At 40.2% G+C, this 24,617-nt stretch overlaps 1 protein-coding gene across 4 annotated transcripts in view; it reads right to left on the bottom strand.

Annotated features, from left to right (window-relative positions):
• CRADD (CASP2 and RIPK1 domain containing adaptor with death domain) overlaps positions 1-24,617 on the bottom strand; it is a 102,631-nt gene that overhangs the window by 31,153 nt on the left and 46,861 nt on the right. The window lies entirely within an intron of this gene.

Raw genomic sequence — 24,617 nt, 5'->3', positions numbered from 1 at the left:
GATTTTGTTGAGCACTATGGCAATGGAAAGCAGTCATGTGTTGCCCCAGTAGATTCTCACAGGCAGCCCTTGCAATTCCCTCAATGCCTGTCAAATTATCAAGATCACAAAATGCCTGTAAGGAAATTTTTCTCTCTTCTCCAGCTGCTCTTTGAGAGAGAGATGTGTGCCATTTAAGGGGGAACCAGAGGATTAAGCATTAAATTGCCTGAAAGACAGAGCACTTGAGGCCCATGCAAACTAAATATCTTAATCAAGATAAGACAATTTCAAGAGAAGACAATTCCAAACTTTTTGTCAAGCATGACTGAGAAAGAAGTGATCTTACTAGAGGAAGAAATGACCTCAAAGGAAGGACTCAAGCAATAAATACAAGCTGTAGAGGAAAATTCTGACACAGCCTCAGAGGATGCTGAGAAGAGCTTTGAAAAGCTAATTTCTCCTAAGGCTCAGGAAGCTGAAGGGAAACCCCCTGAGAAGTCAGGGGAGCTGTCACCTATCTACTCTGATATGTCATCTTGTAGGAAATGCTGTAGCCTGACAAGGTAGCAAAGGGAAAAAAAGAGAAAAGACTAGTTCTGTATCTTGGAATTGACCCAGAGCAGGAGACTTGCTCCAGTACTGCAAGCTGAGCACTTCAGCCTTCAGAAGTAAGCAAGCTCTGGAGAGAAACAGGCAAATGCAAACAACACTCCAGGGAAAAGATGCTGATGAAAGGTATTGTGCTGCGTGCTAAAAAAGAAAAAAAGAAGAGTGCTTCAAACAGCTGAAGGTTCCACAGAGGTCTGAACAAATGAAAAGTGGTAAGTACAACATGGGAGTCTTCAAAGACTGGATTTTCATGGGACCTTCAGAAGGTCCTTTCCTGAAGGCTGAGGCTCCCTCTTTGCACAGGGTGAATGAGACTTCTGAGAGCATGGTCCAGAGCAGCTGGCAGACTGAGCAAGAAACAAAGCAATGAGAAATGCTGAGCCCCTCAGTAACATGAAAGCCTAACACAGGGCCATAAGGAGCTATGTCTCCACTCACAGTCGAGACATTTCATTTCAAAAGCACTTCACTTCAAAAGCAAGCAATGTGATACCCCTTGCAATGAGATATGAGAACTAGTGCTGCCATTGACACCCTTCACACAACATCCCTACACTGACAATTCTTTTACAAGGAGGTTTGAAACCACAGCCCTCAGTTCCCAGAAGACTGAACTGACTTCTCTGTCCCACCCAGTGAAGTAGTTCCTCTGGCTGCTCTCAGACACCAAGGGCATGTAGGGCTTGCCTCCTGCCTCTTTTCACAACCAGTGGTTCATCAGGGGTCTGCAAATGAATAGTGAAACTCTCAATGTGAGCTGCTGAAGGAGATGAGTCTTGAGCAAGGTGCAGCAGAACTTTCTGTCCCAGTGGGGCCAGTGGAAGCAAGGGAGGAAATGGGAAAATTCAGTCAATTGAGGAAACCATCCTGGCCAGGAATGTCTTTGTTTTCTTAACTGCCTCACTTAAAAAGAAAAAGAAAACAAACAAACAAGTGAAAAGAAGTGGGGTGGGGGAGGCAGTGGTAGAAAAGGCACAGCCAATCAATTAGTCAGTCATTTCCAGTTCAAATATTTCCATAAGTGCTTGGCAGTGTTTTTTTCTGTGTAAGGGATGTCTACTGCTGGTGAAAGATTTCTTAGATGTCAGAGAATTCCCCTTGATGACAAACTCTCCTCAGACAAGCTCCAGTCTGGGCAATTTCCCTTTGGAAGCTTTCACAACTTGTTTGTTCAAGCATTCTGAATCTTCTTAAAAGAAAAGCCAGTTGGCTATCAGTCTCATTTCCAAACCTGACTCACTGAGAGCGGCAGTGCTGAAGCGTAGGAAAATTCCTAAATTTAAGACACCAGGAGCATACTATGTACTTGACCTGAATACTTTACCTTTACAGAAAACATTTTCACAAGTCCTTGGTGTGTCTCAAAAGGGTGTACACAGAAGCTGTGTTTAAGAATCATTTTATCTGTTCCCAAAATTCATTCTAATCTGGATTATAACTTGGCAACTGAAAACTGGCAATTCTTCTATAGGAAAGTATATAGGTGGTAAATAAAGAGAAATACTGCCATCTTATATGTTCTGATAACCTAAACTCCCTCTGAATTTCTAAAATCAAAATAATTTTATATTGTCCATTGCTTTGAATTTAGACTTCTTACAGAAAATATTGTGGACTTGTAGTCAGCCTCAGGAACTGAAGGGGCTGAAGCTTAGCTCTACTAAGCTTCCCCATCTCAGAAGAGATTTACAAGATAGGGAATTCATGACCTGGTTCTGCAAGTAGGCAACAGATTGTTCCACTTATTAAAACCATTAAAGCATATATGAACATCACAGCAGTTCTGCCCTCTTCTGCTCTGCTTTTGAATGGTTGTGTCCTTGAGATCACCTCCTGTAGTTTGCATGTTAACCAAATCAGCCTTGCAGGTTTGTTGGAAATGTAGAAGGCTTTGCCAAGAAGCTAGAAGCGATTCCCCCCAGTTCACATCTCCCCTTTAAGACAGCTGCCTTACAAGTCAAGCAATGCACATATGAACACAACCTTGGGATGTTATGAATCAACCTTTGGACCTTAGTCCAAACTGAAGAGCAGAATACTGCTAAACTCTAATTATTAATCCAAGAGCAGAGCATACTCCCACAAAGGGACATACAGGCCAGCCAACACACAATTAGGATTATGAACAGTAATGACAAAAAGGAAAATGTTAATTATGGTATGTCTCCATTATGACAAAAATGTCTAAAAATACCTACTCGTTTATTCCTAACTTCAGAAATTGGTTACTATGCCAGTAACATAGGATCTTCAATCACAGCATTTGTGGCTTTGTCTTATTTTCCTTTGTTGCTTATGCCAGCAAATCACATATAAGGACAGCTAATGAATATTCCTCATACTGGAGAATGCTCTAATGCTTTCTGAAAAAAAGATCTAAATGGTGCAGTTTCTCTTTCTTTGTGTGTTCGTGTTGAGGGTTTTTTAGCTTTGAAATGGGAAGTAAAGTGCTCATCAGCTGCAAAGCGTTCCTTTAATATCAGCCATGCAGCAATTACCTCTGCAATAACCATCATTATATTAAATTACATGCTACCCTTCCTCAGCTCAGTGTGAAGACTAGCTGTAGAATAAAAAACGGAAAAAAACCCAACCCACTGAAAATCATTGTAGAGTACTGTGCCCACACCACAAAGGTAAGTATACTTCCTGCAGGGAAACTAAGTGTCAATTAAGAACTGCCTGTCTTTGTTGGAAGTCTTTAGTGAAACCTAAGTGAAGGCTCCTCACCTGTTCCAATACTCATTTCACTGTAAAGATGCAGTGCTATTGCTGAAAATACATACATATTGCTGTGTAATTCAAGAATACACAGTTATGAGGAGTCAAATAGTGAAGACAATTTTGCTTTCAGCATTTTTAACATTTTTAATAATTTTCTTAGTAACCCAAACACTTTTATGAGGTCTATTTTAGTACAGAGCAGGGATTTATAAATTCTGCTACTTTCTCTGAATAACCAGAAATAGTTTGGTTTTTCCTTGTTAATTTTAAAGATATATTTGTACTTGTTGGCTTTTAACAAACGTGTACCATTCTGAGGCTTTAAAATGAAACTTGTTTTGTGAAGTGGTTTGTTGAAATTACATTCAAATTTTGCATTTTTTACATCTTAGCAACTTCCAGATAGAAGTAATTCCTTTTACAAGGTATAGGTTTGGGGTATTTTTTTTTTGGTAGTGTCTTTTCTTAACTCTTAGCTCGACTGACTGCCCAGAGCTGAAAAACCAGCTGCACTCTGATTCAGTTATTAACACTGGTAGTTACAACTATGCAGGACAAGACACTCAGAGAGAGAGTCATTCAAAGAGAACAGGGCAATGTAAGTAAAGTCAGGCTCAGTGTAGGCAACAACTTAGCAAAGAGTGACACCGAATAGAAAACAGGTCATAGCTATGTATGCATTTCAGCATTCAGAAAAAAAAAAAACCAAACATAAACATACAAAAAAACTACAAGGAGTTTCAAGATTCTGTGAGCAAGGCATGTTCCTTGCTGGTGGATAACTCTGTATCAAGGCCATGAGCAATCACAGCATCATGAGCAATGGTAGAGAGAGGCTGTGCAACGGAGGTAGACATGGATGGAACTGAAGGGAAAGATGAAGAGTCCTGCTCCAGGATCTGCAGTCCCAGAGCACAGCTTGAATAGCAAATGACAAATCTCCTCCATGTCCTCGGACAGAAAAGGTTGGATGGAGGGCAGATACCTCCCTGTCCACAGCAGCAGTCTGTCCAACACTGGGCTATGTGTTGCAGGAACATTAGGATCATCCATTCGGTTATAACTTTGTGTAGTTCTGGCTAAGCTGGACCAGTAACAATGACCATGTGGATAACCAATGTTTCCTCTAAAGAATGTCCAACTACCTTTGCTGATTGACATATAATTAGCCTGTGAAGCAAGCACTAGCTGCTGAAGTTTCAATGGACAGAGGGTTTTGCCAACTCAATCACAGCCGATTTGCATCTCCGAAAGCAGTCATGACTTTCTCTTCGGCTTTAAGAAATCTTGTTGGAGATTGGGGGAACTGGTTGAGAAGAGAGGACCACAAACAACAAGACAACGATGTTCCTGAATTCATCCTCCTGGAATTAAAATGCTGCTATTGTTGGCACCTTTGGCAGCAATGAGATGCATCACAGGGAATCCCATTAATGTTTATCATCTCTCTATCAGTTTCTCATGAATTTCCCTTCTACTCTGCATGGTTACAAGTTTTTTAATTTCTGAGAGTGAACAGCTAACAGAGAGTCCATACTGAGAACATAAGTTTGGGGGTTTGAAAGCTCTTACATTTCCAGAGAAATAACAAAGAGGCATCTACTTGATTTTTATGTCAAGCATGACAGAGACAATGTCCATCAAGGTCTCTACTGTACATGTTTTATAGAAGTAAGAATACAGTACCATATTTATGGTTCAGAGTTCCAAAGTATTCATATGATGTGATGTTTTCAAAATGCCATGTCAGTAGCTACATGCTCTACTAAGCTTCCCAAATTATTCGGGAAACATCAATGATCAAATCCTCAACTTGGGACCCAGTGAGCTAAGAAGGAGAACTTTCTGTGGGAGTTTAACTCATCTGTCAATTGACAGAACATGAACCAACATGAAACCTTTACTGTAAATCTGCTGTTAAAATAAGGAGCAGGTGCACTGAAGTCAGAGCTCTAAGGAACAAAGATAACATCTAGCAAACAGCAGCCCATTCATGAATATCGAGGTATCTTACAGCACATCAAAGCATATCCAGATAATCCTTAACTGGATTTTATTTCAGCCCATGCAGCACACATGGCCACAATCCTTAAAAAAACCCACTTTTTAATCATCGTGTTTATCATAATTCCTAGACAATTTGTTGTCATTGGTTGTATCAGAGATGACATTACTGCATTTTTTTTAGGACAGAGCACAAAACCCAAGAAGATAACATTTTTTAGGCTATTTCCAGTTTCTTTTCTTTCTCCTGGGCAGAACTTCCAACTCCTACACTGCAAGACAGTAGGAATTTAATCATATTACATTTCAAACCATGTGGAAGAATCATACACAAAATTTGATTAGTAGTAGAAGTTGATTAGCACTTCATTTAATTATTTTGCAACATCCAAAAATGAGATGAAAGGAGAAAAAAAAGATAATCTTTATTCACTAACAAATCTAGAAAGGACAAATTTGAAATCTAATAAAAATAAATGGTTGGTTATATAATTTGGTTCGTCTCACTGCCACAGAAAGAAAAGGGGAATTGTACCACATTTGCTTTATTCTTTCATATCCTCATTGGAAGGACCCACAGGAAGCAGATACACAGAACAAGAATGACATGGAAAAACAATACCATTAAAGAAACTTTTCTTGAATTGATGCACACACTGGATGTGTGTGCATCAAGATGGAACAGTAACACATAAGTAAAGGAAAAACAATCTGGCTTCTGCCATCCAAAGGAGCACACATGATGAACTGAACCTGCCCACAGTACACATCAAGCTTGTGTACATAAATGCACCCTGGGTGAAATCTTGGCATAACTGAAGGATCCTATGATCTCTAAATAATTTAGGCTAGAAGGAATCTCAGAAAATCTCCAGCCCAACCTTCTGCTCAGAGTAGAATTGGCTGTCAGGTCAGATCAGGTGAATCTTGAAAACCTTAATGAACAAAGTCTGCATTGCCTCCCTGGACAACCACTGCTTAACCATCCTGGTGGAAAAAACATTTCTCCTGAAATCCCCATTTCAACACATGTCTTTTAACTCTTACCCTACCACTCTGCATCACTGTGAACAGCCTGGTTCCATCTCCTCAATCCCTCTGACATAAGCAGTGAGGGGCAGATGTCAGGTCCCTCAGAAGCAATCTTTTCTGAGGTGAGCCAGGCCTGGTCCCTCAGCCTCTTCAAATGGCAGGTGCACCATTATGATAGTTGTAGCCATGATATTATGAAAAATCCTTTGCTGGGATTTTTCGTCTCCTGAGAAGCTGAGGAGCTTCAAGAGAGAAATGTAAACAATTACTATCTGCTGCTGTGGAATGCAACAGGTGCATCTGTGATTGGTCCATGTGAATTGTTTTCCATTGATGACCAATCACGGCCACCTGTGCCAAGGCTGTGAGCAGTCACAGGATTTTGTTATTCTATTCTGTTTTATTCTTGTTGAGCCTTCTGATCTCTCTGTTCACTCTGTTCTTTAGTATAGTTTTAATGTAGTATTTTAATATAATATTTAACATAATAAATCAACCTTCTGAAATGGAGTCAAGCCTCGTGTCTCCACACACGGAGAGTTCACCTCAACAATGATAGTTCTTTGCTGAACTCATTCCAATTTATTGGTGTCTTTCCCATCCTCAAGAGACTAAAATAGGCCACAGTATCTAAATGTGCTTTCATGAGTGTTGAGGGAGATAATACTTTCCCTTGATTTACTAATTCCACTCATCTTAAAAGAGCCCAGGGTGCTGTCCGCCATCTTTGCTGCAAAAACACTGTTGGCTCATATTTGCTTGCTATTTGTAATATATTCTCATTCCCTTTCAACACAGTTGCCCCCCACAGTCAGTCAACTGTTTTGCTTCTTTTCCAGGTGCAGGACTTCACATTTGGTCCTGTCCTAGTTTCAGCCAGGACAGAGTTCATTTTTTTTACAGTACCCAGGAAGGGTATGTGACCAGACCCTACTGCTACACAATACCATCTCATGCCATTTGCAATGGGCAGGACTAAGGGACTCTTTCTCATTTCAGGAATTTCGGGACAGGGAAAAGTGTGGTGTGGTGGGGAGGAACAAGTTGGTACTTAGTCTTGGTTTTTTTCACTGCAAATAGTTTCTTTGTCTTATACCTTTTGTTCTTAATATTGTTGCTGTTACTGTTCATTATCTTATCTCATTGCTGTTTCCAGTAATTTTTTCTTATCTCAACCTGTAATTTTCAGCTTTTTGTGCCTCCACAACTCTGTTGTGGCATCAGGAACAGGAAGGGGAAGTGGGAGGAGGCAGCATCTGGTTTGGGAGATGGTGCAAGCAGCATCTTGGTTGGCCGGGGCACTGAAATGGGAGCTGCCATTCCTAAACCACGCCAGGCCCTATTGCTTTCCTGTTGGCTCAGTCTACCCAGGTCTCTGCAAATGGCAACCTTGTGCATCAGCACACTGACTGGTTCCCCCAGTTTGATGTCATCTGTAAACCAGATGAATGCACAGCTGGTCTCCTCACCCAGGTCTCTGATGTTAAACAGGGCATGTCCCAACACAGACCCTGTGCTTGTCACAGGCCTCCAGGTGGAACATGACCCATCAACCACTAAAACAGTCCAGTCCAGCTTCACAGCACCATGGAACAGGATATTGCATTGCTCATACAAAACCAAGTGGGTTTACAACAGCAATATCTCAAACTGCTTTGTGGGCTACAGTAAGTTTCAAAAGGTCATTAAAAAAGTATGTTCTTATCTTTTTTGAAACTGAGTCTATGAACATTAAGAGCCACCATCTGTGCAGATAATATATAATCTTCTTTAAATTATTATTTCTCCTCATACTCCCCTCTAGGTAATATTTTCTTTTTTTATATTTAGGACATATCACCATGTCAGGAACACTCAGTACAAACAAAGGAAAAGAAAGTCAGATGCATACCACCCATAAGCACAGGTGTTTACCATACATACCTTAACAGGCTGCTTATAAAGAAAACACAGTAAGGAAAAAATTAGGTTTTCTCCTCACTCTACAGTTCGCCAAACTCATAGGCACAGGAAGTTCTGGAGGTTAAGTAAAACTGGGTTCAAAACAGATTAGATATATTCACAGGATAAACAGTCTCTAGCAACTACAAAACAGAGCTCCAAATGCAGCCTTTGGACATACTGAAGACCTACATGTCTCCATCAGTACCCCTTACTTCTCTTTCAGAGAAGCAACACTGCACGAGGGTCTTTTTCCAAGCCACTCCTCAAGTCTCTCTGACAAAGAGGAAATGTTTTAAATACAGCCTCCCATTAAAAACCTCAACAAACAAACAAAACAGCACACCAAAAAACAACTTCCCATCAACTGCCTCATAGTTGGATCTTAAACTCTCACAGAAAGATCCTACCATTTTGTCTCAGCTCCCACAGTACTCCAGGTTCATGTTAAATACCCCTACCAGGCTATGTTGCAATATTATGCACTGTGACATAAGAAACAAATCAATTTGGAGATCCAAGTCTGGATCTGAATATGTGGATTAATTAAAAGAATGTTTATACATCTAGAAATCTGTATCTCCATTAACAGGCTAAGTCAGCATCTTCTATGAGGTAGTATCTATTCCTCAAGGAGCTGGCTAACCTGCAGAAAAAAAATCTGTTATTTGTTTCAGATAATAATTTTCCAACTCTTTCTACAAAATTCCCCTTTGCTATGCTGCCTACAAGACTTCAGCAATATTTAGAGGACAGAGGTGCTGAATTCAGGGCCTACGGTCATGCAGACAAATAGCACTTATAAAGCACTGTGAAGCATGGTGGTTAGTTTGCTTGTTTGCTAAATAATTCAAGTGGACTAAATAAGGGTTGGAATTTCTGAGAGGCACGGCAGATTTTCTGATAGATGACCTAAAAGAGAAATTTTTTTTTTTTCATAGCTCAGGACAAAGAATTGTTTCCTGCTAATTAGGTAATAGGCAATGAAATTGGGCAGCTTAAAATGTAATGAGAAGGAGGGGAAGGTGATGTGATATAGGATGATGAAAGTTTGTGAATATGATGAGTTAAGAAGTTTTTATTATGAGATAAGGTATTTGTGGGGTTATTGGTACACTAATTATATTCAAAATCCAAAAGCAGGGTACATGTAATAAAAGCAGGGTTCATATAATAAAAATCAAATCCAGTGGTTTGATTTACATGGCTTATAAAAGCCCATGTATGTGGAGCTTCCTCCAAAATGGTGACTCTTATATTTTTATCTCACCAGAACAAGGTGATCAAAAAGTAAGTATAAAAGGGATCTCAAAACACTGGTGGAGTTATGCATTTAAAGAATCTCTTCTTTGATTTTAGTAACAAAGGAACTTTCTGCTTACATAAATGAATAACTTGCTTTTAGGTATCAAATTATTTCTTTGATATGATATGACAGTTTATGCCAAGTATGACTTGGAAGAGGAACCATCTGCAAAATGAAGATGATGCTTTGCATTTGCATAATGATCCCTGGTTAGTCCCTAAGCAAATAATAAAATGCATATAATAAAAATAACAAAAAAACCATACAACTTACTGCTATGTGTCACAGTCAAAAACTAAATCTCACAACAAATACCACTTTCCTAGCAATGTATTAGTTCCTATCATCTTCCCAGTTCTATGCAGAAGAATCAGAGCTGTTCCTGTGTCCCGAACAAATGTTTCTAGGAATTATAATTGACTGATTTCTGAAATGCATTATTAATGCCATTTTTATTTTTATGAGACGTATTTGAATAAACAACTTTTCTCACAGCTGGAGTTTCTATAGGTCGGTTAGATGACAGCAGGTAATCTGCCTGAGATTTCTAGAGAAGACTTGTAGAGTTTAGCAGGAGCTGAACCCCGATGCACAGACATGCTTTATGAAGTCTCAGACTTGGTTCACAAATCTGTTATTTCTGATTCATGGGACTATAGACACATTTCAGTATGATGTCAAACACTGTCATTGCTCCAGTGATTTCAGTGGGAGGATCATAAGCAGTGACAGAACTATGACCTGGCTACAGGAGCCTAAGTGTATTTTCTGCTGTCATAAGAAGATAATTTTACTAAATTATATGGGTTTCTTAATTGCTCCACACATTATTAATTCATATCTGACTCACCTTCAAGCCTTACCCATACCCAGGATCACAGTAAATAAACAATATGTACTTGTTGTGCCTTCTATGTGGGGATCAGAGAGTACCATATCCACACTGCCATGCCTTTATTAATTAGCCAAACGTTTTCTGCATTTTACAAATTGACATGTAGAGCTACAGTACTTTTGGGTTTTGCATCTGTTTTTCCAGAAAAGTATGACTAAGTTCAACAGAAGTGATGAGGTTCACAGAATTACTGCGCAGAATACAGAACCATAATGTGGGAGGACATGTTAAACAGCACCTTCTAACTCCCTATTTCTCCTGTCAACCCCAGCCTTAAAATTACATTTTCTGCCTCGGTCTTATCACTGGACCATTTTCTGTCTCTTAAGGGCAAGCATGGGGTTCCTCAGCTCCATTCCTGTATGGCTACACTATGTCAGTGACAGCAGCTCTGCTACGAGTTTCTTCCCAGATTTTTCAGCCCTCAAATTTTCTCTGTGGGATCTCTTTGTCTTTCTAAGTCATTGTATTCAGCTCTGCCCTATTCAACATTTTCTCATATCTAATCCCAGACTACAAACAGACAAGTGTGACACTAGTTGAACTCCAAGCACCAGTGTTGGTGTGTTCTAGCAGTGAGGGACCTGGGGTCAGTTTACCAGCACCAAAAGGTCTCTCTGGCCAAATTTCAGGAGCAGATATAAAGTGGTCTACAGGCTGGACAACTGTTTCTTGTCCAAAGTATCAGCCCCAGCCTTCCCAGAGGCATCCTGCTTCTCACCCCATCTCACAATGGATGAGTGCTACAGCACCAGAGGGTGGCAGGCTGGATAAGGGCCCACATGTGACTAGAGTTAGATGCTGAACCCCCCTGCTCTCTCTAACGTTTTGCATTATCACATGCCCTTTTATCACAGACTGTTGCCCTTGCACTAGGTTCAGCTGTGTTGGAATACAGGACTGTCTGGCTACAGTGCTTCTACCAGGAGATCTTTCTTTACTAAATAGAAATATTTAATTTGTCAACCAGCAGTTTCCTCTAGAGGTTAGTAACCTCTCCTATTAAAAATATGAACCCTACATCTAATTTGAAATTTTCTGGCCTCAGATTCTAGCCACTGACTTCTGTTATGACTTCTGTTCCTATAAAAGTGACCTTTTAGTAACCCCTTATTTTCACATCATGTATTTTCTCCTCATGAAAGCACTAAAATGTTACAAATGACCAACACACTAGTTACATTTTAAGAAGAGAACTCAAATGTTAAGTTTAGCATTCTCCTTAAGTAATTGGAGGTCGTGTAAAAAATATCTTGTTATCCCTTGTTTCTACATTCTCTTAATAAGAGCCAAATGTTAGAAATATCCTTAGAAAGACAGAAATAGGCAAGACATCCCTGCTTGGCCTGGTTACACAGCATGACTCAATAGTGGCCACAGATTTGCAACACATTCAAATTTCTTAAAAAAGGGGGAAAAAGAGCACTATTTATGCATGCAGTGAGACAAAGTTACTCCCTGTAAATCTAGCATAGCATTGAGCACTTACAAATTATTAACTAGCATGGAAGTGAAAGAATTTATTTATAACAAAAGGAAACAAAAAATGCCCCAACTGGAACAGCAAAACTATACAAAATCATAAACTACAGATTTTACTCTGATTTAAGTTGAAGTAAGAAAAAATTTAATCACATTTGAAGAGCCATACTATTCCAATGTTACCTGGAAGAAAGGCCTTCCTGCCTTTAATGCCTAAAGATTTCATATATTTTTGCTAACCTGCTGCATTCAAAGTTCCAGAATTATTTTTGCACTGATTTTTTTTTTTTTTGCAACTATAACTTAAAAAAAAAACTGCTTGAGAAGTTTTGCTGATTATTTGATAAATTAACTAAAAATACATTTCTTCATCCTAAAAGTAGCCAGATTCAGGCTTAAAATTGCAACTGAGTTTCACAGCTTTGAGAGATTTAAGATTAGAGCAGCTAGTTAGCAAATTCCCTGGCTGAGACACTAATGCAACAGTGTATTATTAGTTGTTCTTCTATCCTTGGTGGTTTCCCTACAACCTGGTAACTCAAGCCTTCTCAAAGGACATGACTGCTGGGTGGTGAGGGGAGAGGAGTGGATGTTATCAGCTTCAGCAACGCCTTTGACACTGTCTCACAACAACCTAGCAGCCCAAGGATGTGGTTTGGTCAGATAAGTGGACAGGGAGGTAAACTGACCACAAAACAACATGCTGAGCTTTCCAGGCTGTGGTTAGCGGCACCAAGTCTAGCAAGACACAGCTGGAGTATCCCAGCAGAAGATCCTGGGGCCAAGACAATTAAGCCTCTTCATCAATGATGTGATGCTGAGACAGTGGGTACCCTCAGCAAGTCCACAGATGATACAAAACTGTGAGCAGTGTCTGATGCACAAGAGCACCTTGCTGCCATCCAGAAGAACCTGGACATGCTGAAGTAATTGGCCAACAGAAACCTTGTGCAGCTCAACAAAATTAAATGCCACACCCTGGGCAGGAATAATTCCAAACACCACTACAGGCTGGGAAGCAGCTCCCTAAAGAAGGAGCCGGGCATCTTGACACACAAGCTCTGAGCCAACAATGCACCTCTGCAGCAAGCAGGCCAACTGTGTCCAGCACTGCATTAAGCAGAGCACCACCAGTAGGTCAAGGGAAGTAATCCCATCCCTCTCTCCCTGGTGAGACACAGCTGCAGGGCTGGGTTCAGTGCTGAGATCCCCAAAAAAGAGAGACATAGGCACGGTGGGCTGAGTCAGCCAAAGGAGCAGGAAGACTGAGAGGGCTTGGAGCATCTGACAAATGAAGAGAGGCTGAGAGAGCTGGCACTGTTCAGCCTGGAGAAGCTCAAGGTCATCCCATTCAGCCTACCCATTCCTCATGGGAGGGAGCAAAAAAGATTGACCCAGGCTCTTTTCAGTGGTGTCCAGTGACAGGATGAGAAACAACAGGCAGAAATTCAAATACAAGAAACTCAATTTAAACACAAGAAAACTTCTCACTGAGAGAGTGATTGAACACTGGACAAGGCTGCTCAGAGAGGTTGTGGAGTCTCCACCCTTGGAGATGCTCAGAATCTGATGGTTCACAGTACTGAGCAACATGTTCTGTCTGACTGTGATCTCAGCGGGAGGCATTAGTTTAGATTATGTCCAAGGGTCACTGCCACCCTCAACCATTCTGTGATGTTGTGACTATGCATGTGAAAATAGAAACTCTTTTCATTAGAGATATAATTTTGCTGCTCTGAACAATCACTTGGCTTTCACTGCAAACTGTTTTTTGAAACTTTCATGATGTGTAGAATTGTTCTCTAATAAACATTTCTTTTTCCATAACTCATTCACTCTGTTAAGAGGAATTAAATCCTTCCAGTCTGAAAGAGCGTAATATGTTTTCAGGGTGAAAAAGCAGGAAAAGGAAAACAATACAGGATGAACTTGCTATGCTAGGAGAAAATACAACTGGCTATATTTAGAGAAGACAGCAAATGGACTCTCAGAAATGGCTTTGTCAACACCTGTGATAAGTGGAACTATTCATATGCTTGAAGTTAGGTTTGTGATTAAGAACATTGAACAAAGGTCAGAGTATCATGCAAGGAAGCCCCTTGAATTCTGTTCAGCAAATGGATAAAGTTTAGAGCAACAAAATCAGCCAAACAAGCCAGACTAATATAAATGCAGCCATTTCCCCTGGCTGCCTTTTCACTGCTCGTCCCTACTAATAAAGATATATCCACTAGCCCTTAAAGTTACATTTTATTTACTTACAGAGTTTCTATGCCACAGATACCAATCCACAATCAGTTTTGTCTACACTCATAAAGCTCTTAGGAAATTATTTTCATCCCAAACTCCTAAATATGGACATTAGAAAAAGACACTAGGGTTCCTAGACATGTTCAGATAGAGCCCAAAAGCTCTGCTACCAGGAAGCTGAGGTCACTCTCACACAACATGTGGATTTACAGTGCACATCATCCTGAGATATCCACTGACGTGCACCAGTCATATGACAGATAGAACAGGCTGGACAGGTATGACATGCACAACACACCATAATAGAAGTACAAGTTTTTTCCTTTATTATAGGACCATCTTAGCAGAAACAGGGCACCTGGGTACCACAAGTATAAGACACTCTAACCTCCATTGTGCTTGAAGGTCAAGAGGACTGCGGGAAGAAGGACAGGAGAGATCTAACCAGTTTCACCATTGCTGACTAATAAGTTAGCTTGGCAACTTGTCCTCATTTTAATTTCTATATTTTGGAGGGAAAATAAAATTGTAATTTGGGAATAGAAAATTTTAGAATAAGACAGTGTTGCAAGGGATTCCCACTCTGGCTGCAGTGTAGTTTGAAGAGTTGGATGTTTTGGGTTTGTTGGGTTGTTTTGGGTGTGCAAGTTGCTTTTCTCATATATCAACACACCTGAGAGCTGTGTGTCTTATGTTGCTCAGAAAATATCACTTCCTATAAGGCTGGTGAACAAATACAACTTAACGACACTCAGAGTTATTTTTTATTGTTATCTTGAACGTTTGGAGAATTCTTTTCTATTATTATATTAAATAAAAGAAATATGGGAGGAAACAACTTCTCCCTTGCTTTTTTCTCTCCTTCACACACAAAAAAACAAGGCATCCCCAAGATTATTTTGAAGTTGAACACAAAAATTAAAAAATACAGCTCAGGTTCCTTATCAAATACCAATTTTATAAAGAAAGGACTGATCAGCCTTCCCCTTATTCCGTAGACAAAAAAGGGCCCCAAGAGGCCTCCAGCTCCCCTTATGTTTTGGTAAATCTGCAACTCAGATAAAAAGAGAAATTCCATATTTTGGCCTTGAAAAACAGATTCTATTGAAATGAGCAAATGAATCTCAGGAATGAGGAGATGCTCTGAACATTTAAGCTGCCTGCTCTAGTCTCTCAAGCCTCATAAAGTGCACCTAAGTTTCAAGGATTTTTTTACCAATACTGGATTTAGGAAGCTCTGATTTATTACCGAAAAAATGCACTTCAAGTCACTTTTAAATCCTAGCATGTTGTGTAATAAAAACAAAAAGCAAAGTAGCAAATACAGCTGGCAGTGCATGATTTCTATGAGCTCCTCTGCTATTTGTATCACTCCACCATGCAGAGCTCACTCCAAATGGATGTTCTGGCAGAGGTCCCAGACACACATGCCACCAAGTCACAAGCACCTCACCATCACACCACTCTCGCTAATGAGAGCTACAGCAGCAGTTCTTCAACATCTTTTCCTCTATGCAATCCTGGGATACATTCCTTATGTCCTCTCCTGCCTGCCCCAGCCAGATGGAGAACTGCTTACTGCAGGAGAAACAAGGAAGGGAGAGATGGAGAACTGCAGGCTGCCCCAAGAGGAAGAGATTGCTCTTGCAAGGAAAACCATGGGGAGAACAGCTAGCAGTGACTGGGCAGAGGTAGCAGGGGCAGGCACCCAGATGACCACAGCTAGAGGAGGGTAGGCCAGCAGCCTCCACAGCTGAAGACCATTAGTGACTGGCCACTATTCCCACAATGCCCCTTTCTGTGTTTGCCCTCCATCTTCCCCAAAGAGCTGAAGACTTCCCAGCTCCACCAACCCTGCCCTCGCCACCTCCTCCCAAGTGCTTCCTTTGCTCTGAAGCACACAAGGCTTCCCCAATCCCACTCCAGTATATTCCACATTCCCCAACAGACAGAGGTGTGCCCTGGCTTGGCAAGCCACTGAGCTGCATCACTGGGAAAGGAGAACAGCAAAACATTATATGGTGTGAAAAGCTGCTTGGATGAGAGGGTAGGCAGCTGGTATGTGAGACAAGGAAGATTCAGAGGGAAAAGCTTCAAAGCAAAGTTGAGTCCAGGTAAGACACTGAGTGGTAGGCACAGCAACAGCAGGAGAGAGTAAAAAGTAGACAAAGATCTTCCTTCAAAAGAGCTGGAAAGGATTATGTAGGATTGTGACCACATTTTTCCCCAAACATCCAGGCCTGCCTTCCAGCTAAGCAAAAAATAGGAAAGCTCATTTTTTACTGTGCACAAGGAAGCTCTGGAAAGCTTCTTTTGAGAAGAGTGGCTATTCCTCATTCCGGGGACAAGAAACAGAATTTTCTTTTGCACATTGCTTCAAGCACTGAGATAATCCAGGTGCTAAGTCTCCTCCTGAAGCCTGAGAACAGCCCTAAGCATATGCAAAATACTGATGAGCTGAGCAGTTAGCTCATTCCAGAAAGCAATGGAAAGGAACAGCAAAAAGATCCACCAGACTGCAGCAGCATATGTGTATGCTGGAAAGTGAAATGGATGCTCTTGGGAGTAGCCAGAAAGGATGATAGGTGAGGACAGGGGCCCTAGCCACACTCAGGTCCAATAGAAGGGACTGGGGGTTTGGGAACCAGAAAGTGGAAGCATGAGCAGCTTGAGGTTTTTATGACAAAAATCACAAAAAATGTGATGACTTGGGGGAAATGGGGAGATTCTCTAAGGAAGGCACTGAAACATATGCATATACATGACATCATTGTCTTGCTCTCCAGGCCAACAATGTAACACATACATATGTTCTCTGTGCTCCATGCTGGGTACCTGGGTGAGTTTGGGGGTACACTGCATCACCAAGAGGGAGGAGACACTGCTGATCAGGATCTAGCACAGCTCTCAACATCCAGCAGAAACTCCTGAAGTCAGATTTACCATTCTGCTAAATCAGTGAATTTGCACTACAAAAAAGGCAAAGACTAAGGAGGATGCAAGCAGTTTTTCATTGTTGTTTTTTTTTTGGATGCAACATGAACTTCAAATCAGCCTCTCATGCGCAGTAAAGAGGTCCCTCTTCTTTACAGGCCCACTAGTGGAAGTGACTGGCAGATGAACTTGTTGGCACTTTCTGGGGTGCTGGTGGCCATTCAGAGGACAGGTAGCATGAGAAATCACCAGGTATCTCTGGGTTATGAGATTTTGGATGGTTTATCGTACCCACCTTTGTGGTCAGCACAGCTGAATAGGAGAAAAAGCTGTGGTGTGTTCCAAGAAAAAGGAGGCTTCAGAGGGAGAAGAGGATGACACGCATGGGACAGTCTAGTATGTGCCAGCAAAAGCAGGGACATCATAAGGGTGACAATTTGCTGCCTTTTCCTGATGTATTTGTGAGTCTAGCAGGGCTGTGGCAACCGCAGTCAGCACCAAGTCCTGCATGAGGCACTTTTGGAGCAGTACAGCTTCAAGGATTCAGCATGCCCCTCCTTTCAAGAAAGATGTTGTGCAGACTGCCTGACATTTAAAACACGTTTCATAATTTCAGTTACCTACCAATAAATCATTCAAATGTGCTTTCCAATACAGCACAGGCATTTACCACACCTGCCTGACTTCAGCAGCACAAGCAGAGAATTTTTCTAGAGGGATCTTGGGTTTTGGTGGGGTTTTTTCTTGCTATTTTTACACATTTCAGCCAGCCAGAGACCTCTGCCTAACAGAATCATGGTATGTGAAAAAACTCTTAAGGTTTAAATAATTAATGTCAAATAGTAGAAGTTTAGTTCTCAAAGGGAACCTAAAGAGAAAAACAAAATCACGATTGATATCTCTATTAAAAGTAAGTCTGCAGTAAAAGTCCAACTCAGTTCATCCTCAACAGGGAGATACTGCAGGTTTGGAAGAAAAAACGCCTTGCAAGTACAGGGCTTCACTCAAGTTATCTGTTACAATGAAGTGAAAAAATGGATGTTACTCCTGTAAATGCTACAGGGCGGGCCCAAGTCAGTCTCTACACACAACTGCTAGTGCCACCATGACAAGCAAAGGCATGCACATTGTCAGCAATGTCGTTTTCTCAGCATTGAGACTATAATTTAATTTACTGCGGTTGACATAAAGTAAACACCAGCTATTGAAAAGGATATTGTCTGTATCATTAGAATCCACTGAAGAAATACCACTGGAGAAAAGGAACAGCTTTGACCCAGGAAAATCCAAGTGAGAAAACAGAAAAGGAAGGCAGCAGAAAGATCAATTTTCTGACCCATTAGTCTAAAAGAACAAGCATCAAATCTTCAAATGGGTGGCAGATCCTGTGTCTAGTTCTGAAGGTATTCTGCAGAAATGCAGGCATTATGTCCTGCTAACTTACAATTTGCTTGGCTAAAAGCACACAGCTAGTATATCCTATGATATTGGGCCTCGAATGAAAGTGTGAAATGTGTCCCAGGATACATGCCAAGAAAAGGAGTAAGAAGGTATTGCTTTGGGAAACAGCAAGTCTTAGCTGTTTCAGGGAGGCAAGATACAGGCTTAAAGCAGTGGCCTGTGCATGCTGGATAAAATGCCAAGAGCCAGGTCTGATGCAGAGGGAAACAATCAGTCTTCTGCGGAGCTATGGAAGAGCTGATTTCACTACCAGCTGTTATCTGGCTTGGACCTGCTTTCCCCTTAGATACTGTTAGAAAAGACCCTCTTTGCCCACATCAATAATTCTACCTCATAAAATAAACCTGGACTATAATAAATGAAGTACCTGTTGCTGTGCACTAGCTGACTACTGGGAGTGCACTTGTGTTCTTGACTGACCACTCAATTAAGCTGAGCTCAGAGTCTTCCACCAAAGACATTATTCCCTTCTCTCAGATGGCAGAAACTATTGCAATCCCAAGAAGGATTAGCAGAGCTGCATCATTTTACATCATGTGGGAACCAGACTATTTACCTTAAACTGCATTTAGTTTCACAGGCCACTTATTTCAGCTTTTCCTAGGAGTAATTATTGTGACCCTGAAAAGAGAAGGACAGCTACACTGGGTATTAGGACTCAACAAGATAGGTTTGGCAGCTGAGACACACATTCTGAGATAATTCAGTTCCTAAAAACAAGCTAGAATTCTGTTGATGTGATATTTTCTTATGTTTCACATTTACCAGCCTAGTTTCCTTCCCTCTTCTCTCTTTTTTTAAAATTTAAAATAATTTGTGAAATAGCAGGCAATAATAATAAATTTCTACTTGCAGCCTCCAGTGACTGACAGAGGGATTGACTTCCTCATTAAGAATAAGATGGGGAAGTACAAGCTCAAGGAAAATACTGCCATGGTTTCCTCTGAACACTGAGCACCAGTGGACTTAGGCCCTGAGAAAAAACAATGAGAGTGGAGAGAATATGAAAATTGCAGAAAAGGACTAAAGACAGACTACTTCTAAGGAAACAACTAGAAAAGTGAAAGTATAAAATGAGAGAAAGATTGGCTTTTTTAATGCAGAAAGCAATTGGAAAAATTATAGGAAAGAAGGAACCTTCTACTTTCATAGAATCCAGTGAGAAGAAAAAGCCAGTATGTTCAACAGAAGAACAGCAAATGGCAACAAGCTATTACCTAATTTCTGTATCTTAAAAAAATAAATTTTAATTATTTACTTATCCCTTCCTTTTTTTGTTGTTTTGTTAGTAAAATCACTCTCTTTCAGAGGGAAGTGTTTGTTTGTTTAATGTAGTAAGAACATATCTGCAATTACTGTTTGTGGGGGTTTTGCACCATGAAGTGTAATTAAACGATATTAAACAGTTTAAAAGATAACACATTGAGTAAAAAATTAGAAATCTCTGTTTCACTGCTTTCCATGCTTAAAAACAAACTCAATGAATTGATGGCTTTATGTTTTCAAATTCTAAGTAGAACATTTCTTAGTTCCAGAATTCCTGGAAAACAGTAACTAAGAAAAAAACCTAGGAACAGCAAAAGCTCAACAAATAGCAACTGTAACTTAATAAAAATTTACTTAATTTCATACTCAGCTGCAGGAAACACCTGCAATTGTAACAGAAATTTTGGTCTCTTGCTCAACTATCAGACTGAAATAGTTCATCAATACTTTAATATGTTTTTAATGTTGGTTTTGCTGGGGAGGGAAGATCATCCACTAATTATTCAAAAGATTTAAACTTTCCTATTCTACAATTAAAAAAACCCCTCAGTCTTCAGAAAGAACAAAAATTTAAAGCTCTGTGACTCCACCAACAAACAACTTTTAACAATTTCCCACTTACTGTAAAATATTTGCATGAATGTTAAGAAATAATTCTGAACATTTCCTTCACCTTCAGGCTCAAATGCCCAATGAGAATTTATCATTTTAGAATTAATCATATGAAAGGAATATGCTGCCCTCATCTATTACTTAGACTTTTTGAAAGCTTCAGACAGTAAAAGTCAATTTACAGAAGTATCTTAATTTTTCAGGAAAATATTCTTAGAAATTGCAGCTTGTTAATACATGCAGTGGAATATTAAAATGGTTTCCTGCAGTGCTGCTATGCTGGGGGTTTTTGGTATGCACTGTAGTCAGACGTTCCTTTACTACAATAGCAAGCAGTATTAAATTTATCAACTTTTACTATGCTGTGTGCAACTGCCCAGTGTTAAATCTTTCTATTAAGCAATTCAGCAACTGGCTGGCAGGGAAGAAGACTGGCCTGGCTGAATAGAGTTTTGGCTGGAACTCGGGAAAAAAAAGGAGAGTTTATGACCTTTGGAAGAAGGGCTAAGCAACTAAGGAGGATTACATGGATGCCATGAGGTTACACAGGGAGAAATTTAGAAGTGTCAAAGCCCACCTAGAACTTAACCTGGACAGTGCACCCTTGGTAAGTTTGCAAACAGCACCAAGTTAGACAGGAGTATTGATCTGCTGGAGGGTAGGAAGGCTCTGCAGAGGGATCTGGACAGGCTGGATCAATAGGCCAAGGCTGCACTTGGGTCACAACAACCCCATCCAGCACTACAGGCTGGGGGAAGTGTCACTGGAAAGCTGCTCAGAAGGAAAGAACCTGGGGGTGCTGGTCAACAGCAGCTGAACATGAGCCAGCGTGTGCCCAGGTGGCCAAGAAAGCCACGGGCATCCTGGCCTGTGTCAGCAACAGTGTGGTCAGCAGGGCCAGGGCAGTGATTTTCCCTCTGTACTCAGCATTTGTGAGGCCACACCTCAAATATTGTGTCCAGTTCTGGGCCCCTCACTATAGGGCATACATTGAGGTGCTGGAGCATCCAGAGAAGGGCAATGAAGGTTAAAGGTCACAACTCTTATGAGGAACAGCTAAGGGAACTGACGTTATTTAGCCTAGAGTAAAATGGGCTTAGAGGGGAACTTATCACTCTCTACAACTGCCTGAAGGAGGTTGCACACAGGTGTGGGTGGGTTTCTTCTCCCAAGTAACAAGAACAAGATGAAACAGCCTCACATTGCACCAGCGGAGGTTTGGATTGGATATTACGAAAAATTTCTTCACTGAAAGAGTGGGCAAGCATCAGAACAGGCTACCCTGGGAAAAGGTGGAATCAGCATCCCAGGAAGTATTCAAAAAAACATGTAGATGTGGGGCTTAGGGACATGGTTTAGTGGTAGAAACCTCACCTCACCCAGTGATGGTACTGGGTTAATAGCTGGACTTGGTGATCTTAAGGGTATTTTCTAACCTAAAAGATTACACGATTGTATGAAAAATCTCCTAAATAAAGGTGATCATGTTGGCAAAGAATGAGTAGCAGAGGGAAAGGGAACATTAGGAAAATGGTAAAGGGGAAAAAAGGAACATGAGCAAGCAGGATGCTCCACTGACAGTAGAAAAGATGGAGGACAAAGGAGTCAGATTTGTACCTCTGGAAGGAGGTACACATGATGGAAGGCGGTCCTTAACAGCTGAAAACCTGTCATCTAACTGGATCTACAAATAAGAATGGCATATCAAATGGATATGGAATTTGGAGTTAGGTTTTTGAACAATACTGCCTTTAAAAGATATGGCAGTGGGCAAAGGAATGTCAGTGAGTAAAAAAAAAAAAAAAAAAAAAAGAGAAAGAAAACAGATTCAATATTATAGAGTGCAGTAATTGAGAGGAAACAGAGGATTACGCCTAATCCGGTACGGGAAATGGATGTGGTTAGTGAGAAACAAGTGAAATGATTGTGTACCAATACTTAGGTCATAGAGCAGAGAAAAAAAAATGGAATTTCAATTGCTGATCCTAAATGTGAAGCAATATATTGCAGGCATAACAGAAAATGCAATCAGGATTGGAGCATGACTATGTTTGGGAAAAGTGAAAAAAGAAGTAAAAATGGTGGACAAGAACTGAACATGAATAATAGCAATGAGATGAGAAGGAATAACATGAATGATACAAAATCCTTTTAGAAGAAAGACACTGTGCAGTAGATTCTCAGTTCCCTTGAAAGACATCTCTTCCTCTTTTCCCCCAAAGAAATTTTTACCTGACACTTAAAAGACATGATTCATAGTAGAAAACAAGATTTTAAATTATCAGTTTGAAATAACAAAACAAATGGATCTAGTAGCAGCAGGGGCCCAGTTATCTCCGGATGTGAGGTTCTATGTTCTTTATTAAAAACAGTTAAATAAGGAGGATGGTGGGTTTTCTTACGGTTCATTTTGGGAGTAGCAAAGTTTTCTGTAAAACAATTAGATTAAGAAAATAATGAATTGTGAGACCATTATTTGGGGTTTTTTTACACTAAACAGAGAGATAATAAAAATGCTTGTAATAAAAGTTCAGGACTTTAAAGTTTGATAAACTAAAATAAAACAGTTTATTAAATATTCACATGGCCTGAGGAGGTATCAGATACGAAGAACTATCTGAGGTCTTGAGGCAATGCTACAGAACTACAACTGAAAAAGCAAGACCATGAACAGAAGGACTGAAAGCCAAATTCATGCCATAAACTGGAAACTCATAAGCAGGAAATATCAAAGAGAAACTCATAAAATCGCACCGATAAAATCACATATATATATATGTATATATATATATTATATGACATTTTATCACCCTGATATAATCATAAAAGACAATGACACTGCTGAAGTGATCAGATGTGCTTCTGCTAGGCCAAGGTCACTGCAGTGCTCTTGCTGTACAAGTCAAGAGCTCACCTCAACCACTGAGCAAAAGTTTTCATTACCCATATTAAAGGAAACAGGACTTAAACTGGTGCAGAGCAAGTTTACCAGGGTGGTCAAAAGAACAGATAAGCTTTGCCTAGACAAGAAGAGGACCCTTGGTTAACCTTGGAAGAGGTAGACTTCTAAGACAGCTACAAAGTTTGTTTCCATAAATATTTTGCAGAGACAGTAAAAGAGCTATTTAAGCAAAACAACAGTGTTAACTTAAGAACAAGTGGATATAAACAGGCCACAATAAAATTCAGTCTGAAATTAGAAGAAAGCTTCTAGCCTGACTGCACAGAGGTTTTGGAACATAATTTTAATGACAGCAGTGAAGACAAAGAACTTAACAGGATTTTGATCACTTTGTAAATGGCATAGCAGGAGGAGTTTGCCTGGAATAGTAAGAGAACAAATGCTAGGATCAGGAAATGTTTTCCATTCCTAATTTAAATTTAAAAAAATGTTCACTGAAACTTGGCAGAAGCTATTCAGTGCTGTGTTTTAATGGCTGTCTTTGTTATTTCATGAAATGTATTTAAAAGGATTGTTAAAAGAAAAACCTTTCTGTTGAAAGACAACATAGTGTTTTTATGAAGTACAAACAAGTATCCTGGAATCCTAGCCAGCATACTGAAAGCCCATTAAATAAGTTGCAGCAAGTTCATTAGGAACAGTGATAACTAAAAAAAAAGGCATTATTGCAACAGCCCAAAATTCATGTATTCTGGAATTATGTATTTTGATAAAATTGATGATAGGAAAAACCATCTGTGGTTTGGACAGTGGACTGGGAGTTAACAGTTCACTTCCTGAACCTGACATAAACTTTAGGGAAGCCATTCATTCTGCTGCTTAATTTGCTAGCTGTAGAAGTAAAATAATCATCTTCATTTCCCTTGCCTGATATATATCAAGGTCTCCACACCTGGAGATAGCGACTGTTGAGAACACCAGGGCTGGTTCTCATATTTCATTTCTCATGTTACTGTGACCAGCAAATCGATCATGCAGGACGACTTTGGCTCTGCTGGTTTATTCCCACTGTGCTGGCTTCTAGCAACAGACTGAGAAGTGTTTTTACAAGCAAAATCACACTACAACTTGGAATCCAACCACGACAGAAGTCCACCTTTCTATATCAGCCTGAAATATCAAAGCTCTGGCTTGTAAATGAATGATAAGTAAATGGA

Source organism: Onychostruthus taczanowskii, unplaced genomic scaffold (assembly GCF_017590055.1).
Source record: "Onychostruthus taczanowskii isolate IOZ18803 unplaced genomic scaffold, ASM1759005v1 scaffold31, whole genome shotgun sequence".
Taxonomy (NCBI): Eukaryota; Metazoa; Chordata; class Aves; order Passeriformes; family Passeridae; genus Onychostruthus; species Onychostruthus taczanowskii.
Note: the sequence above shows the minus strand (reverse complement) of the source record. Positions and strands in the feature narration are given on the sequence as shown.